The sequence below is a fragment of the Oncorhynchus kisutch genome, linkage group LG16 (assembly GCF_002021735.2).
Source record: "Oncorhynchus kisutch isolate 150728-3 linkage group LG16, Okis_V2, whole genome shotgun sequence".
Classification (NCBI taxonomy): domain Eukaryota; kingdom Metazoa; phylum Chordata; class Actinopteri; order Salmoniformes; family Salmonidae; genus Oncorhynchus; species Oncorhynchus kisutch.
In genome coordinates this window covers 37,641,685-37,661,399 of record NC_034189.2, presented here as the reverse complement: position 1 = coordinate 37,661,399, position 19,715 = coordinate 37,641,685, and the positions used below count along the sequence as shown (strand labels likewise).

The following is a 19,715-nucleotide window of genomic DNA, read 5'->3' as shown; positions in this document are numbered from 1 at the left end:
TCCAACGAGTGAATAGTTCAAGTTTATTTCACATATTAACTAAGGAGCAGCTCCAAAGGCCAGGGTTCCACGAGGCCATGGGCCAAGTAAAACACAGGAAGTTGAATCAAGAGCCAAAATCCCTTGTATGGAGGTGTGGTGAGAGCTGGCCTGTGCTGACCTATGGGCCCAGTAGTATGTGGGTTTGATGGGTGAACATCTGACATATCACTCTCTGCTTTTTGATGAGGGCTACCATGGGGATACAGTCCAACAAGCCCTTGGTGGAACCATGATTGAGTTACCGAAGGATAGGCTGTATTTACCAGAACGAAGAGAGGTGGAGGAATGGAGGAGGGGCAGAGGAAGGGAGAGAGAGAGAGAGACAGAAGAAAAGATAGCAGACAGCGAGAGAGAGTGAGAGAGGGGAGGGAGAAAAATAGAGACACAGAGGATAGACGGAAGAGAAAAGGGGAGGAAGGATGATAGCAAAGAGATAGAGGGATGGAGAGAGTGAGAAGACAATAAAAAAGAAAGAGAGCAGCAGGAGAGAGAAGGAGAGAAAGAGATGCACAGCTGCGCCCGTTCCCCATGCTCTCGGAGGAGCCGTCACCGGCACAGCTGCGCAGATGCTAGTGTGATCTGCTACGCTGAGCAGAAGCATTACTGCTCTGCACCACAGCACGCATACACAAACAGACAGACACCCGGCACATGCACAATATACACACACAAACACCACATTTCAACAAGACGTTCCCACTGCAAATACAATAAATTATCGTGCACACAATGCTCATGCACATGGGGACACTCGCTGACACAAGATCAGCTTGTCATCCACCCAAGCAGGTTGATATTTGTTGTCATGATTCTTGCCCTGGAGGCAAAACTGAGTGATTTCCGCTAGATAGGCCAGCTGCAGAGTCAAACTTGGCTATATCGTAAAGATTCATGAAAACAAAAAATGTTCTGCCTCCAGGTCAAGATTCAAGACAATAAATGCCAACCTGCTCCACGCAACCGCACAGCACAGCTATACACAGTCACGACACACAATACACCCCCTTATGCAGTAAATCCATATTGGAGAGTTGTGCATGCCTGTATGGTTTGCATGAGTGTATAGGAGCCTTGAGATAGGAATAGGATGAAACATACCACATTGCTTATCATTCACAGCAGCAGAGAAAAATGGCTGTGTGGAAAAAAAGGTAGGTCATTCCAGATCTCTATGATTTTAATTGTCCTGCCTTGATAGTAGTACACTCTGTACAGTATAAGGTTATATTGTATTGGTATTTGAGGTTGAGATAAGTGCTGAGAACAGGGTGAAGGGGCTACAATGTGTGAGAGAGGTGTAAAAAAATAATGCTAACTGATCCGACAGGTACAAAGTAACAGGCAGAATGTGTGGCCCCAGTGGCTCCTCACAGACTACGAGGTGACCTTTGCTGTGCCTGAGCAGCACAAAATAACTCTACCTGTGATGTTGACACACACACTACCCGTGACACTGAGAAATGCACCTGTTGCCATGGCAGATGATGTGTGGTTTAGGAGTGTATATAACTTCTCTATGTCTGAATGAAAAGCCCTTGTCCTTGAGGAAGGCGTGGCGATCCAGTGAATCGAAAGACTATTACATTATTATCCGTGACTAAGCTGTGTCCTAGCAGATCTGTGAGAAGAGATGGACAATTGTCAGGGGTTTTAAAGGGCCCAGCTATAGGGTTCTGATAGCGTTTAGCTCAGCAGGCTCACAGTTTCGAGGCACGTAGGAGACCCGGGTTTCGAACCCAGTCGTTCACACTTGCCAAAATAATCAATGAAGTGGGCTCTGTACATGAACGGGACCATTAATCAGCTGAATCGGCCCTAACATTGGTTATCATATCAGATTGGAAAGGATCTCAGCAGTTTGATTATCCCGATCCTCTCTTTACGTTATACTCTTTTTACCGCTATGGCAAATGTCTCCATTTATTTTGAGGTTGCACCTACAGAAGCACATGCTGTCCAGGACTCCCCCCCCCCCCCCCCCCCCCCCCCTCCCCGTCGCATCTCTCCCTCTTTCTACATGTCACAGTAAGTATGTTGTTTTTTCCATATTCAGAGTACCTTCCTGCCCCTTTTCCACGTGCCTCTCTGTGTCTCTCTCTGTGTGTGTGTGTGTGTGTGTGTGTGTGTGTGTGTGTGTGTGTGTGTGTGTGTGTGTGTGTGTGTGTGTGTGTGTGTGTGTGTGTGTGTGTGTGTGTGTGTGTGTGTGTGTGTGTGTGACAGACAGTGTGAGATGTTGGGGAAAGTCTCTCTCTCTCTCGCTCTCTCTCTCTCTCTCTCTCTCTCACACACAGGATAAGAGTCATTAGCATACTTCCAGAAGCTTCCATGGACCAATAAACACCACAAGTCAAGCAAGACTGCTTTGAATTCATCACAGCCCCCTCCCTTCTCTCCCCCTCCTTCCCTTCCTCCCTTTCTCCAGTCCTTTTTGGTGCTTGTATATTGTGAGCGCTGGGCTCCCTGATGACTCACCCTCCTCCCTGATGCCTGCTATCCCACACCATCACTACTGCCACCACCATGGACCGAAGACCAGCAGCCAATGATCTGGTTTAACCTCTGCCCAATCAAGAGGCTAGGGCACCACAAAAGCACTAAACCAGGAACCTGACCTACACACAGGAATTCAATATTTTTATCCTTTGTCATTATTTTTGTAAATGAGAACTTATTCTCAACTGGCCTACCTGGTTAAATAAAGGTTAAATAAATTATAAAAATGTAAAATTTTAAAAATTATTTTCAGACCCTCTTTTTTCCTATCTCCCCCCGCTCTCTTTCAATATCTCTCATTCTCTGTCTCTCTCTGTCTCACTCTCTCTGTCTCAGATTTCCCAAATGCGAAGCGTATCAAATTCTCCTGTGGCTCTGTGCAAGTGCATTAAAGAGAGAGGAATGTAATAGAGCAGCATAAATCCTGGGGAAATGGGAACCAGATCCAACATACAGACACAGTAAATTATGAAAATAGAGTAGTAATGATCCCAAAGCAAAGGGGCAGGTATTATTTCCATGTGACTGTGGCGAACCAGAGGGGTTCTAGGAATGAAGTGGCACTGAAATGGAAGAAACAGCACCACCTTTCACTGTATAAGTCTTTGTGTAGGCATGTGTGTGCCCATGAGAGAGAGAGAGAGAGAGAGAGAGAGAGAGAGAGAGAGAGAGAGAGAGAGAGAGAGAGAGAGAGAGAGAGAGAGAGACAGAGAGTGTGTGTGTGTGTGTGTGTGTGTGTGTGTGTGTGTGTGTGTGTGTGTGTGTGTGTGTGTGTGTGTGTGTGTGTTTTTCTAATACGCTGGGGATGCTGATTCCTCACCCATGCTGAGTCCATTAATTGAAGCTAAAGTGCAGGTCTGTGCTGATATCATGGAGTGCTAACAGCCAACGCAAATATATCAGCATTACAGGCCAACCGCCAGAGTAGCGCCATCATTTGTTCCAGCTATATCAGGTCAGCCTTGGAAAAGCCGTGAAACATTCCAGCCACTGAACAACAGCACCATTCCTAGAAGTGCACAAATGTGTCTAAGAGACGACGACCCTGTTACTGTCCTGCCTTGTCACGGCTCAAATTCAAATCATATCAAATGTTATTTGTCACATACACATTGTTAGCAGAGTGTAGCGAAATTGCTTGTGCTTCTAGTTCCAACCATGCAGTAATATCTAACAAGTAATCTAACCTAACAATTTCACAACAACTACCTTATACACACAAGTGTAAAGGAATGAATAGCAGTTAGCAGCAGAGATCTAGTATGCTATCCTATTGTAGTGTTACATGGGAAAGAAAAGGTCAATCCATAGCCAGAGTTGTGATCTAATGTGCTGCACATACTCACAGAGGTGGTCAATGTCTCTTTCCTTGATCATCACCCATCTGGGGTGAGTTCATTAGGCCACGTAACAGAAAATGCTAATGATTGTTTCTTACTGGACCAAGTCCAGGTAGTCCCTCTTTGTTTTAGTTTCTTCTGTTTGGTGCCCAATGAACACGACCCTGATGTGTACGAAGCAGGAGACTTCAGCAAGGATTTCTACAGCTGTGTTCCATCATGGAGAGAACTCTCTCCCAAATTAGATTTCCCTCATCTACTGGCATCTTGGCATTGAGCAGAACCATGAGAGACCATTGACAATAACAAACAAGCTACAGGGAGAAGCAACACAAGATCAATGACTCTCTAACAAGAACTGAGACTAGGTAATAACCATATTCCCGCCACGAGTCATGAAGGCAGTCAAATTCCATGTGACCGTTGCCAGTAATTAGGCTTCTCCAAGCTCTGATGCTGCTGGTGGTCGTTAGTAGCCTACCAAACTTTCTAACTGCCTGGTACTCAGCACTCTGTTGTCCCTCTAATCGCTCTGGCATCAATGCAAATGTATTCGAAAATCGAATCAAACACTTCATGAGAGCCCATGAGCTCATTTTGTGCAACATCTCAAGAGAGCATCCCTGGTCATCCCTACTGCATCTGATGTGGCGGACTCACTAAACACATGCTTCGTTTGTAACAGATGTCTGAGTGTTGGATAAATAAAAAACTAGAAAATGTGTCCGGCTGACTTGCTTAATATAAGGATTTTGAAATGATTTATACTTGTACTTTTACTTTTGATACTTAAGTATATTTTAGCATTTACATTTACATTTGATACTTAAGTATACTCAAAACCAAATACTTTTAGGCTTACTCAAGTAGTATTTTACTGGGTGACTTTCACTTTTATTCGAGTCCTTTTCTATTAAGGTATCTTTCATTTTACTCAAGTATGACATTTGGGTACTTTTTCCACCACTGACTGGCATACATACGCAGTGCCTGAGTTTCAAGTTTGGGGAAGATCATTTTCCTCATAAAAATGAACCTTTCTAATAAAATCATTACATGCATAATTGCATTTGCGGTCACTTTTGATAATGGTGTTTTCCCACTAATGTAATATTCACGCTTATAGCCTATTGCCATGTGCGCATTGCTGTGGATATAATGTGAAGAAGTAGCCTAATAGTTTATCAACATTTTAAGCAAAACGTTCTGATCTGTTGCGTCAGCCACATTCTGTAAAAAAGTGTTTTTAATGCTAGTGGTTGTATTCATTTGGGATCTATCGCATCCCACAACTGTCCCAGACTATGTTTGGAATATTTATTTCTCGCACAGAATAGAATAGGTTGACCTTTGTACTATGGGGGATAGTAGATTGACATAGCCTAGTGCTTTTCGTTAGGCCTACTCATATTGCTGGCTGACGAAAAGTAAATGTGGACAGTTCTTCCAATATTTTCAATATGCTCCTCTGAATTGGATGAGGACGCTCACAGTTGCGTCTGGATGTGTCTGTCTTCACTTGTAGACTGTGAGAAAGACCCGAAGGCCACTGCCCCGCAAAAGACATGGATTTTTTTAGGTGCAAAACGACAACACAAAGGGGATGCCACAGTGAAATTCCAGGCATTATCAACTGCTTCTCAACTTGTGAATGAGAGACTGATGTGGTGTGTACAGCCTGCGCAATAAACAAAACAGAGCTCATGCCTTTCAAGCGATTCTTCTCAAATCATCATTGGAGTCACATCATGCAGTCTTACAATGTATTAAAAATCAAAACATATAGCCCAACATTTGTAGAACAGCTAAAGTTACATTAATAACTCTAAATTAAGCATACAGGAATACCTATTTCATTGTTAACCTCTCAACGCAGAATAGCCGCACAATTTTAAGCAAATCTTGTCTGCTTAATGAACTACTGTAGCCCACAACCACATGGCATAGACAGATCAGGGCCTAACATAAGGACAACTCAGAGTATGCTCTTCTGTTCTTCTGAAATAGTCTAAATTCTCTTCATATCATGTTTCTTTAGACCTGTCTAAAATAAATAATGGATTTATTGTGAAGGTGTAGGCTATATTACATGGATTTATTAGACTTTTGAAAATGTAGATGTTCCAAAGGTCTGCATCAGTGGCTTGTAGGTGTAGAAGCCAGGATATGCTAAATGTGTTTATGTTAATTAACGGTCAACTACTGTGAGAGCAACAGTTATTTGCTTGACAATTACTGACTGATGAAATTTTGTGACCGCCACATCCCTAACTGAGACAACAGTACTGCTAATGCTATGCGCTAATGCTAATGCTATCGCTAACGTGTGTTCCTCTGCATATTCTCCCATCTGCTCTGAGTACTTTTGTAGAGCCCACCCAGGTGTGAAGGGCCTCTTGAACATGCACATGCTTTGTATGCTGTAACGTGCTTGATAGAGACGAAGTGAAGCTGGGGAGTTCAATCAAGTGTTGTGTGCTATTGTTTAGCTAGCATCGGTGATATCACGCTGAAGAGCTCTGAAAATAGGCCTACTCAACTTAATGTCGGTTTGACACTTGAGGAAGGTAGCGACTCTATAGAGTAGACACAGTCCTCAACACAGACCCAGATAGCTTATAAAGAAAAACGCCCTGAAGACACAGCAGCGCAAGCTGATTATTTCATGGATATCGCCATTGGATATGGATACAAAGCCTCAGCTGTCCTTAAAATCCAGCATAAACATTCTCAGTCAACATGCAGCGTGGTTTAGCCTTCATTTACAATTGGTTTAATTCTGGCTCAAGCCTCCTTAGACATTTCTCAGTATCAGTACTTGAGGGAAGTTTTCCCCCCGTGACAGGGGCTTAGGTAAATTTCAGGGACTTCTGGTCTTTGTAGAGAGGACTTGGGCTGTCTGGACAGCCCCTGTACTCTGCACTCTGTGGCGCTTGGGGCGGCAGGGTAGCCTAGTGATTAGAGCATTGGACTAGTAACCGGAAAGTTGCAAGTTCAAACCCCCGAGCTGACAAGGTGCAAATCTGTCGTTCTGCCCCTGAACAGGCAGTTAGCCCACTGTTCCTAGGCTGTCATTGAAAATAAGAATTTGTTCTTAACTGACTTGCCTAGTTAAAAAAATGTTTTTAAAAAAATATATATATATATAAAAATGAGCTCAGCAGCCATCTCAGACTGACTGGCTGGAACACATGGGGAAGTCATCAAGCAGAGAGAGACTGGGAAACAATCTGACCATCAGCGTGAACTAAGCAAAATTATCCAGACACTCATCTACCACCTACACAGTGAGGGGGAAAAGTATTTGATCCCCTGCTGATTTCGTACGTTTGCACACTGACAAAGAAATTTATCAATCTATAATTTTAATGGTAGGTTTATAAGAACAGTGAGAGACAGAATAACAAAAAAAACACGTGAAAAATGTTATAAATCTATTTGCATTTTAATGAGCGAAATAAGTATTTGACCCCTCTGCAAAACATGACTTAGTACTTGGTGGCAAAAACCATTGTTGGCAATCACAGAGGTCAGACTTTTCTTGTAGTTGGCCACCAGGTTTGCACACATCTCAGGAGGGCTTTTGTCCCACTCCTCTTTGCAGATCTTCTCCAAGTCATTAAGGTTTCGAGGCTGACGTTTGGCAACTCGAACCTTCAGCTCTCTCCACAGATTTTCTATGGGATTAAGGTCTGGAGACAAGCTAGGCCACTCCAGGACCTTAATGTGCTTCTTCTTGAGCCACTCCTTTGTTGCCTTGGCCATATGTTTTGGGTCATTGTCATGCTGGAATACCCATCCACGACCCATTTTCAATGCCCTGGCTGAGGGAAGGAGGTTCTCACCCAAGATTTGACAGTACATGGCCCGTCCATTGTCCCTTTGATGCAGTGAAGTTGTCCTGTCCCCTTAGCAGAAAAAAAACCCTAAGAAGTTTCCACCTCCATGTTTGACGGTGGGGATGGTGATCTTGGGGTCATAGGCAGCATTCCTCCTCCTCCAAACACGGGAGTTGAGTTGATGCCAAAGAGCTCCATTTCCATCTTATCTGACCACAACACTTTCACCCAGTTGTCCTCTGAATCATTCAGATGTTCATTGGCAAACTTCAGACGGGCATGTATATGTGCTTTCATGAGCAGGGGGACCTTGCGGGCGCTGAATGATTTCAACCCTTCACGGCGTAGTGTGTTACCAATTGTTTTCTTGGCGACTACGGTCTCAGCTGCCTTGAGATCATTGACAAGATCCTCCCATGTAGTTCTGGGCTGATTCCTCACCTTTCTCATGATCATTGCAACTCCACGAGGTGAGATCTTGCATGGAGCCCCAGGCCGAGGGAGATTGACAGTTCTTTTGTGTTTCTTCCATTTGCGAAATATCGCACCAACTGTTGCCACCTTCTCACCAAGCTGCTTGGCGATGGTCTTGTAGCCTATTCCAGCCTTGTGTAGGTCTACAATCTTGTCCCTGACATCCTTGGAGAGCTCTTTGGTCTTGGCCATGGTGGAGAGTTTGGAATCTGATTGATTGATGGCTTCTGTGGACAGGTGTCTTTTATACAGGTAACAAACCGAGATTAGGAGCACTCCCTTTAAGAGTGTGCTCCTAATCTCAGCTCGTTACCTGTATAAAAGACACCTGGGAGCCAGAAATCTTTCTGATTGAGAGGGGGTCAAATACTTATTCCCCTCAATAAAATGCAAATCAATTTATAACATTTTTGACATGCGTTTTTCTGGATTTTGTTGTTGTTGTTCTGTCTCTCCCTGTTCAAATAAACCCACCATTAAAATTATAGACTGATAATTTCTTTGTCAGTGGGCAAATGTACAAAATCAGCAGGGGATCAAACACTCCCCCCCCCCCCCCCCCCCCTCTCTCTCTCTCTCTCTCTCTCTCTCTCACTCACTCACTCACTCACTCACTTACTCACCCCTCAGTCCGGTCCTGTCAGAGTAGGGAGCTGAGGCCAAATGTCTGGTTGCTGTCTGCCCAGCCAGCAGAGCTCCTCTCTCTCCTGAACCACGACCATTGATCCTTCAATTATTGGATCCTCTGCTCGTTTTTCCTTGAAATTGCTTAGCTATAGCACCGGTAAATTTGTCACCACTTTGGGCAGAAATCCATGTTGATTACAGGGCCTGGGGGATGGGTCCCTGAGGTCAGGCTGTGCTGCAGGACTTACACAGACTCTTTCTTACTACCGTCTTCTCCAATAGCCAGCCCTAGCTTAATACATGAACCAGAATCAGGACACAAAAAGGTGGGGTGATTATGCCAAAGAGGGTGTGTAGTATGCTCAATTATAACTTTGATGTGATTCGCTCTGGTCTCCAAATTCAACTGTCTTTGGAGTGCTGTCACCCCCCCCCCCCCCCTCCCCCCAAACGAATAGACAGCCTGATGGACACCTCCAAATGAACCTCCTAGAATCACCGTGTCTCACAAGGCAAGTCCCCAGTCCACATTCTCTTTCTAAATGTATTTCTGCTGACCAAAAATTTGCTACAGAACCCGAGGACATAATGAAACTATTACGAACGTCCCTTCTCACATCCTGGCATTAACTAAACTGTCATCTAACTAAATGCTTTTTTATGTTTGCAGTGGAATATTAACTGTTGCTGTAATGTAGGCATAATTTATGCATTAGATATTTGACAACTGTGAAGAATAAACCCATTTATTCTGTTGCACGCTCCCCAATGAACTATCCCTTTCAATGATAGAATTTACTCGTTTTAAACCCTAGAACTCATTTAATCATCATGCCTTTTCTTATTTTACCTAATTACTCAATGTGATGTTTTACCGATTATACAGCAGTAGAATTAAGTTTAATGCTATTTCCTGTTGCATAACAGACTTCCGTTGCATTCTCGTGGTCTGCCTTTTTCGCACAACAAAAATGCTCACAACCTTATTCGCTTTTTTCCGAGTCTGAAAAACGTCAGGAGAAATACACTTATAAAAGCATTTTGTTTTGAACAGATAAAATGTGTCTGTGTCACAGAAGTACAAATATACTCTATCAGCAAATCCAAGTACCCTTTGATGCATTATTAGGTAAAGCTTACACAAATAAAACACTCACGATTGCCCACGCTCATTCATTCAGTGCTCATTTACTTATATTTAGGTGCGTTAGGTGCAGTATAAACGGCAGTTAACTCAGGAAGATAATTTCTTCTCGTTTTTTTGATGCATTGCTTGAATCAACTGGAAGTGAACTCTGTCTCTTGTAACACTGACTCCACAGTGTGAAAGTAAATCCCTGAACTACCACATCTTTGAAGCTGATGTCTGAGGACCAAGAAGGGACTAATGTAGAACAGAGTGAATGTCTCCTCTCCTCCCCTCTCGAGTTTTATGTTTTAATGTTCACAAGTACAGTGAAATGCCTTTTTTTGCTAGCTCTAAACCCACTAATGTAGTAATCAATATACTAAAAATAACATAAGGTAGAAAAAATTTAAAATTAAACAAGAAGAACACGAGAAGTAAGTAAGCAATATACAGGATCAGTTCCAATACTATATTTACAATGTGCAAGGATACTGGAGTGATAAAGGTAGATATTTATAGGGTAAGGTAACTAGGCATCAGGATATATGATAAACAGAGTAGCAGCAGTGTATATGATGATTGTATGTGAGTGTGTGTGCATGTGTGTAGAGTCAGTATGAATGTGTGTGCATGTTGTGCTTGTGAGAAAATCAAATGTGTGTGTGTGTGTGTGTGTGTGTGTGTGTGTGTGTGTGTGTGTGTGTGTGTGTGTGTGTGTGTGTGTGTGTGTGTGTGTGTGTGTGTGTGTGTGTGTGTGTGTGTGTGTGTGTGTGTGTGTGTTGGAGTGTCAGTGTGTATGAATGTGTAGAATCCTGAGTGTGCATAGAGACAGTACAAAAATAAAATAACGGGGTCAACTCAGATAGTCTGTATGGCCATTTTGTTAGCTATTTTGCAGTCTTATGGCTTGGAGATAGAAGCTGTTCAGGTGCCTGTTGGTGTCAGAGTTGTTGCGCCAATACCGCTTGCCATGCGGAAACAGAGAGAACAGTCTATGGCTTGGGTGACTGGAGTCTTTAATGATTTTCAGGGCCTACCTTTCACACCACCTGATATAGAGGTCCTGGATGGCAGGGAGCTCGGTCCCAGTGATTTACTGGATTGTCCGCACCTTCCTCTGTTGCGGCATGCGATCCAGGGTGGTGCTGTTGCCATACTAAGCAGTGATGCAGCCAGTCCAGATGTTCTCAATGGTGCAGCTTTTCAAGCATTTGAAGGCCCATGTCAAACCTTTTCAACCTCCTGAGGGGGAAGAGGTGCTGTCACGCCTTCTTCACGACTGTGCACGCGTGTGGGGACCATTTTAAGTCCTCGGTGATATGGACAACGAGGAACTTGAAGTTCTCTACCCACTCCACTGCAGCCGCATCGATGTGTAGGGTTGACCAGAGATGAACTGTTTCTCCTAGTTTGTATGAGAAATATTACTGTGAAGAAAATGACAGATTGTCTGCATAATTAAATAACATTCAGCTAAGACATCCATTCAAATCCCCAGGGGTCTCTTCACAGTCCCCAATTCCAAAACAAATTAACAACAACGCACAGTTTTATACAGAGCCATGATCACATGGAACTCCCTTCCATCTCTAATAACTCAAGCAAACAGCAACATTACCATAAAAACACAGATTAAAAACACCTCATGGAATGGCGGGACTGTGAGGGGATACAAACACACAGACGTACTCTAACGCACACATTATTTTGTTGTTGTATTGTTTGTCAAATGTTTTCTTGTTGAATTGTTTGTATTATTGTTGAATTTTAAATGTGTGTGCATTTCCTTGTCTAGCAGTGTATCAGTTTTGTTACTTGTCGTGTTTTGTGTTTATTGTGGACCCCAGGAAGAGTAGATGCTGCTTCTGCAAAAGCTAACAGGGGGGATCCAAATAAAGGAACAAACACACTTCATTCTATCATATCCATGTGAACTAAAGTTAGGGTGAACTAAAGTTAGGGTGAACTAAAGTTAGGGTGAACTAAAGTTAGGGTGAACTAAAGTCACAGTGAACCATTCTTTGAAATTAATTAGAGTTGAATAGTCAAGGAATATAGCAACAAACAAACAATATTTACTCCACAAAGAAGTTGTGTATACAATTCTAATGCTTTTGTATCCGTTTTAATACCAGCTGAATCCCAAGCGTTGTGCACAGTTCACTCTTTGCATCGTGTGTTGAGTGTTAACCAAGTGAATATGACAGACGATCTCAGAATGATTAACTCCCCAAACTGCCATTCACTGCCAGGCCCTAACAAAGACTGTATATAAGATGGAGAGTTCTAATTCTCAAGATACACTGCAGCTGTGGACAAGCATCATAACATGGAAAGGGAAGAGAGACAGAAAGGAAGGAATGGAGAACCACAAATCACAGCAGGCTTTTTTTTCTTTTTCTCTAACCGCTGGTTGTGTGAAATCTGCCCGCTACCCACATGCTCACTTGGTTCGACAGACATAGCCCCCCACCCCCAAAACCCCTCAGGGGCAGATAGGTCCACCCTGCCCCCCACACACTCCCCCAACACTGTGTTCAGCCACAACCACAAGTGACAAAGCTGACACGGAGAGGGCGGTCTCATTGTCTCACCTCTGTCTCACACATGGGACTGGGGAGATCTCAGACGGTTCTCCCTCCCACCTAACACCCTCCCTCACCGCCGTTACTCTCTCTGTCTCACACACAGAGGGTCAGACTATCATAGGGGGGTTATCCCATTTACAGACTAATCAATCCCACATTCCAAACCACACTGACAATCTCACACACACACTGCCTTTTAAGCAGGCTTTACCACACAGCTCAATGCATTGCATTTATCCTCATATAAACAATCTCCACATTAACACTGGTGTAAATAAAAATCCAGATTTACACTTTTAATGGGAGGTACACCAACACCATGCAATTCCCCCAGTGGCTTTCCAACTCCAGCCTCCACCCCCACTAACCCCAAAATACAACTAACCCCATGGAAATAGAAAACAACCAAAGCTGAAGAAACACACACAGAGACTACTCACCCAATCAACCTGTGCTACTGCAGCTCTCTTCTCCTCCTCACTCGCTCTCTCCTTCCCTCGCTTCCCCACTACCGCGGACACAAAACATCTAGAGGAGCGCTTTGGTTTTCATTTGTTTTTGTGTTTTTTCTTCTCTTTGGGCTTCTTACTCCCCACTCTTTTGTCCTGGCCGGTGAAAAAAAGTGCACACAAAGACTTCTTCTTCCTCACAAGCCCTGGTCCCCTCTAGCATCTAGACACTAGGACAACATCAAAGCAACTCGGGGGGAACACTTCAGGGGCCTATTGTCTCTGCGTGGGTCTGTTTTTCTTGCAGCTCCCCCCTCATGACTCGCCGCCACTTGGTACAGTCCGGGTATTCACGTCAAGTAGCTTTCACACATGGTGGAGGGGAAGCTTGTCTCAAGCAATTGCTGACAAGCTGCAAACAAGACAGCCCCCCCCACACACACACACACTCACAGACATCTACCCTTACAAACACCCCTTTCTCCCTCTGTCTCCGTCCTCTTTGCCACTCGCTCTTTATCCCCCACTATTCAGGTCGCCCCTCCTCTCCCTCTCTCTCGTTCGGCGTGTAAGCCTTCCAGTCTCTGACCTGCTCACACACACACACACACACACACAGCAGAGGACTGCACAGGCACCATACTGCTCCCGCTTTCACAGGTGAAAAATCACATCGAGAGGGGCGGGTAGGATAAAACATTGACGATTCAGACTGAGGGAGAATAGGAGAGGCACCTACATAGAAAGAGGGCAAGGGAGAGTGAGGGAAAGAGAGAAAGGTGGGGGGTTGGGTAGGACAGGATCTGTCCTCATGCCTGGCCTCAGAGGTTGGAGATCACAGCGTGAAAGAGGGGGGCAGGGGGCCATAGTGGAGACGAGAGCAGGAGGAAGGTGTTGGTTTTGGAACAATGAACCATGAGCACCAAATGTAGGAGGTAAAAGTAAAAGTCAGCTTCAACCCATATAAACTGACCCATAAAGTGAGTGTGTGGGTCTGTGGGATTTTGGTGTTTTGATTTTGATGCTTGACAGAAATAGATGGCAGTCAGACAGGTTAACAAATCAATCCTGAGGCACTTTGTGTTTATCACTAAACCCCCATTATTTTGTGGTTATATATGTTTAGTGATTTTGACAACCTGCACAATGGTATCTTTATCATACAGGTATGTAGTCTGTTAACCCTCAGCTTTCAAATCACCTCACCGGCCTTGACTATGTTGCACATGAGGCCTCATAGTCATAGCACATGCAGCCAGCATAGTCTCTGTGCCCAACAATTCCAAGGTAACCTGTCTAAATGACTATTGCCCCATAGCACTCATAGCAATTTTATTTCACCTTTATTTAACCAGGTAGGTCAGTTGAGAACAAGTTCTCATTTACGACTGCGACCTGGCCAAGATAAAGCAAAGCAGTGCGACAAAAACAACAACACAGAGTTACACATAAACAGACGTACAGTCAATAACACAATAGAAAAATCTATGTACAGTGTGTGCAAATGTAGACGAGTAGGGAGGCAAGGCAATAAATAGGCATTCACACTGGAGTGATAGATGAGCAGATGATGATGTGCAAGTAGAGATACTGGGGTGCAAAAAAGCAAGAGGATAAATAACTATTTATATATATTCTTTACCTATACTTATCTAGGCAAATCAGGTAAGAACAAATTATTATTTTCAATGACAGCCTAGGAACAGTGGGTTAACTGCCTTGTTCAGGGGCAGAACAACAGATTTGTACTTTGTCAGCTCGGGGATTTGATCTTCCAACCTTGCGGTTGCTAGTCCAATGCTCTAACACAAGGGTACCTGCCACCACATGTGGGAATGAGGTAGTTGGATGTGCTATTTACAGATTGGATGTGCACAGGTACAGTGATCGGTAAGCTGCTCTGACAGCTGATGCTTAAAGTTAGAGAGGGAGATATAAGCTCAGTGATTTTTGCATTCGTTCCAGTCATTGGCAGCAGAGAACTAGAAGGAAAGGCGGCCAAAGGAAGTGTTGGCTTTGGGGATGACCAGTGAAATATACCTGCTGGAGCACGTGCTACAGGTGGGTGTTGCTATGGTGACCAGTGAGCTGAGATAAAGCGGGGCTTTACCTAGCAAAGACTTATAGATGACCTGGAGCCAGTGGGTTTAAAACTAATATGTAGTGAGGGCCAGCCAACGAGAGCATAAAGGTCGCAATGGTGGGTAGTATATGGGTCTTTGGTGACAAAATGGGTGGCACTGTGATAGACTGCAACCAGTTTGCTGAGTAGAGTGTTGGAGGCTAATTTGTAAATGACATCGCAGAAGTCATGGATCGGTAGGATGGTCAGTTTTACGAATGTTCGGTGATCTGTTTATTCACTTGGCTTTTGAAGATTTTAGAAAGGCAGGGCAGGATGGATAAAGGTCTATAACAGTTTGGGTCTAGAGTGTCTCCCCTTTGAAGAGGGGGATGACCGCGGCAGCTTTCCAATCTTTGGGGATCTCAGACGATATGAAAGAGAGGTTGAACAGGCTAGTAATAGGGGTTGCAACAATTTCGGTGGATAATTTTAGAAAGAGAGGGTCCAGATTGTCTAGCCCAGCTGATTTGTAGGGATCCAGATATTGCAGCTCTTTCAGAACATCAGCAGTCTGGATTTGGGTGAAGGAGAAGCAGGGGGGCTTGGGCAAGTTGCTGCAGGGGGTGCTGAGCTGTTGGCCGGGGTAGGAGTAGCCAGTTGGAATGTATGGCCAGCCATAGAAAGATGCTTATTGAAATGATTGATTACTGTGGATTTATCGGTGGTGACAGTGTTTCCTAGCCTCAGTGCAGTGGGCAGCTGGGAGGAGGTGCTCTTATTCTCCATGGACTTTACAGCGTCCCAAACAGGATGCAAATTTCTGTTTGAAAAAGCTGGCCTTAGCTTTCCTAACTGACTGAGTATATTGGTTCCTGACTTCCCTGAAAAGTTGCATATCGCGGGGGCTATTCAATGCTAATGCAGAATGCCACAGGATGTTTTAGTGCTGGTCAGTCAAGTCTGGGGTGAACCAAGGGCTATATCTTTTCTTAGTTCTAGATTTTTTTGAACGGGGCATGCTTATTTAAGATGGTGAGGAAAGCACTTTTAAAGAGCAACCAGGCATCCTCTACTGACAGGTTGAGGTCAATATCCTTCCAGGATACCCAAGCCAGGTCGATTAGAAAGGCCTGCACACTGAAGTGTTTTAGGAAGCGTTTGACAGTGATGAGGGGTGGTCGTTTGACCGTGGACCCATTATGCACGTAGGCAATGAGGCAGTGATCGCTGAGATCCTGGTTGAAGACAGCAGAGGTGTATCAAATAGGGTGCCCATGGTTACGGATTTAGGGTTGTACCTGGTAGGTTCCTTGATAATTTGTGTGAGATTAAGGGCATCTAGCTTAGATTGTAGGATGACATGTTAAGCATGTCCCAGTTTAGGTCACCTAACAGTACAAACTCTGAAGATAGATGGGGGGCAATCAATTCACATATGGTGTCCAAAGCACAGCTGGGGGCTGAAGGGGCTCTATAACAAGCGGCAACGGTGAGAGACTTGTTTCTGGAAAGGTGGATTTTTAAAAGTAGAAGCTCAAATTGTTTGGGCACAGACCTGGGTATTATTATTTTTATTTTTTTACCTTTACTTAAGTAGGCAAGTCAGTTAAGGATAAATTCTGGTTGACAATGACGGCCAAGGAACAGTGGGTTAACTGCTGACAGAACTCTGCAGGCTATCTCTGCAGTAGATTGCAACTCCGCCCCCTTTGGCAGTTCTATCTTGTCGGAAAATGTTATAGTTAGGGATGGAAATTTCAGGCCTTCCTAAGCCAGGATTCAGACACGGCTAGGACATCCGTGTTGGCGGAGTGTGCTAAAGCAGTGAATAAAACAAACTTAGGGAGGAGGCTTCTAATGTTAACATGCATGAGACCAAGGCTTTTACGGTTACAGAAGTCAACAAATGAGAGCGCCTGGGCAATGAGAGTGGTGCAGGGTGCTGCAGGGCCTGTGTTAACTTCTACATCACCAGAGGAATCGAGGAGGAATAGGGTAAGGGTATGGCTAATCTATAGCCGTGAAATGCTTTGAAAGGCTGGTCATGGCTCACGTCAGCACCATCGTCCCAGACACCCTGGACCGCCCCAACAGATGCAATCTCTATTGCACTCCACACTGCCCTGACCCACATGGACAAAAGGAATAGCTATGTAAGAATGCTGTTCATTTACTACAGCTCAGAATTCAACACCATAGTCCCCTCCAAGCTCATCACCAAGCTCAGAACCCTGGGACTAAACACCTCCCTCTGCAACTGGATCCTGGACTTCCTGACGGGCCGTCCCCAGGTGCTAAGGTTAGGTAACAACAAATCCACCACGCTGACCATCAACACCCCCCGGCTTGACTAGCTGCATCACCGCTTGGTACGGCAAGGGCAAGGCACCCACAAGGCGCTACAGAGGGTGGTAAGGACCGCCTAGTACACCACTGGGGCCGAGCTCTCTGCCATCCAGGACCTCTACACCAGGCGGTGTCGAAGGAAGGCCCAAGAAATTGTCTCCTGAACAGCTAATCAAATGGCTACTGGAACTATTTGCATTGTCCCCTCCACCCCCATGCTTATGCTGCTGCTACTCTCTGTTTATTATCCATGCATAGTCCCTTTTCCTCTACCTACATGTAAATATTACCTCAATTAACCTCGACTAACAAGCAGCATCAGTGCACCAAGTCTGGAACCAACGGGACCCTGAACAGCTTCTACCCCCAAGCCATGACTGCTAAACAAGACTGTTAAATAGAAGATCAAATGGCTATCTGGACAACCTGTATTGATTCGTTTTTGCACTAACACTCTTGCACTGACGGTATGCACACACACTGGACCCTTCCCATACACTCACACATACTTACACTGACACCACAACACACACACAAACACACACATACAGTAACATGTGCACACATGCATAATACGCCGCACATACATTCACACAGACACTCACACACACACACACACTTTCACACTCACCACTTACACTGCTGCTACTGTCTATTACCAAGTTTTTTTGCCTAGTCACTTTACCCCTACCTGTATGTACATAGCTATCTCAATTACCTCGTACCCCTGCACATCGACTCGGTACTCTTCATTGCTATTCGTTATTCACTGTGTATTAATTCCTCATGTCACTATTTCATCACTCCTTTCTGAAGGAAGGTTTTGACTTAAAACATCAACATCAGAAGAGGAATAGGAAACTGTATGCTGTCACTAACATACCTACCTACATATCTATGAACAAATAACAGTAAATGGTATTGACAATGTCTGAGTGATGTATTTGGTACTAGATATCTCCAATACAGAATCTGAATGAGTAGGAAAGGGTTAAATATACCAGCAACTGACCCAAAATGGGGAGGGAGGTGGGGGCGGGGCAAAGGGACAGTATTCCATTGAGAATTGGTGGTATTGCAATGCCTGAGATTGGGTTGAACCAATGTGAGCTGTATCGTGGGGGTGCTCCTCCCTCAAGCCCCTGTGCTGCTTCTTCCTCTCCTCATTCCTGTAACTGCACAAAAACCTAAAATTATAATGTGTATGTTGAGGTATGGTTTTAACAAATCACTAACACTTTTTATAACACCTGTGTGAATGCTGGGGAAATATTGTGTCCCTCTATGAAGGAGGGGGGAGGGGGAGGCTCAATAAAGAAAATGGTAGAAGATCACTGTCACATTGAATGTTTGTTATTTTCAATAAACATGTACTGTATGTGACTCAATGTTTTGTGTAGATAAAAATATGTAATGTTGTGCAACTGTTAACTAGAACATTGCACAGTAGTGACCTGGTAATTGTATGCACGTAAGAAAATCTAATGTGTATTCATTGCACATTAGTTTGAGGTGGGAGGAGTTTTTCACCTAGGATTACACATTAATGATCTGTACAGAGAAGTAGGAATACCCATCGGTTTCACTACTATTCCTGTGTTAATCATACCTGCTACTAGTAGGACTGTGATTTGTCTCATTGTCTGTTTTTTCCCTTTGGTGAGGACTGAAAACTGATGTAACATGAGATAGCTCCGTCCATGTCCAGTCAAACATATCCCTTAATAATCACAGTCAATGGCATCGTGCATATTTTTTTGAGGACACTGGAGACTAAATTCAATATATTTGAATGAATTATGTATAAAAACTCAACAAAATATTGTTCTATTTTTGTTCTACCAATTATCAAAATACTAAGGCATGTGGTCTGAGATTAAACTGGTATGACGCAGTAGCGTAGTCAGAAATTCGTTGGTGGGTGGCCTGCAGATTTTTTTTGAGGGGCGGGAGACAACTAACTTCCTGCAATTCTACACATTTTGACATGGGGCAAAGAAAATCATGTGCAGTTTTATAGGTAATCTCATGCTATTCCATACATTTTGCCATGAGCCTGAGAGAAAATGTTGCTGTTTTAAAGCTAATTTCCCACAATTGTACCCATTTTTCCATGGGGCAGAGTGGAAAATGTGCAGAGGAGATGGCAGAGATGGCTGCCATTGTACGGGCTCCTAACCAAATGTGCTACTGTATGTGTTTTTTCGCATTATTTGTAACTTATTTTGTACATAATATTTCTGCCAGCGTCTCTTATGACCGAAAAGAGCTTCCGGATATCAGAACAGCGATTACTCACCTCATACTGGACTAATTATTTTCT

The 19,715-nt window shown here is 44.0% G+C and overlaps 1 protein-coding gene across 2 annotated transcripts in view; it reads right to left on the bottom strand.

The window, feature by feature from the left end:
• LOC109906670 (B-cell CLL/lymphoma 9 protein-like) overlaps window positions 1-13,282 on the bottom strand; it is a 105,238-nt gene extending 91,956 nt beyond the window's left edge. Inside the window, exon 1 of one of the 2 annotated variants that reach the window (XM_031792341.1) lies at window positions 12,973-13,282. The gene's annotated coding sequence lies outside the window, so the exon portion shown is untranslated. The remainder of the gene's footprint in view (window positions 1-12,972) is intronic. The other variant, XM_031792337.1, reaches the window with a different exon arrangement.
• Between the last annotated feature and the right edge of the window lie 6,433 nt (window positions 13,283-19,715).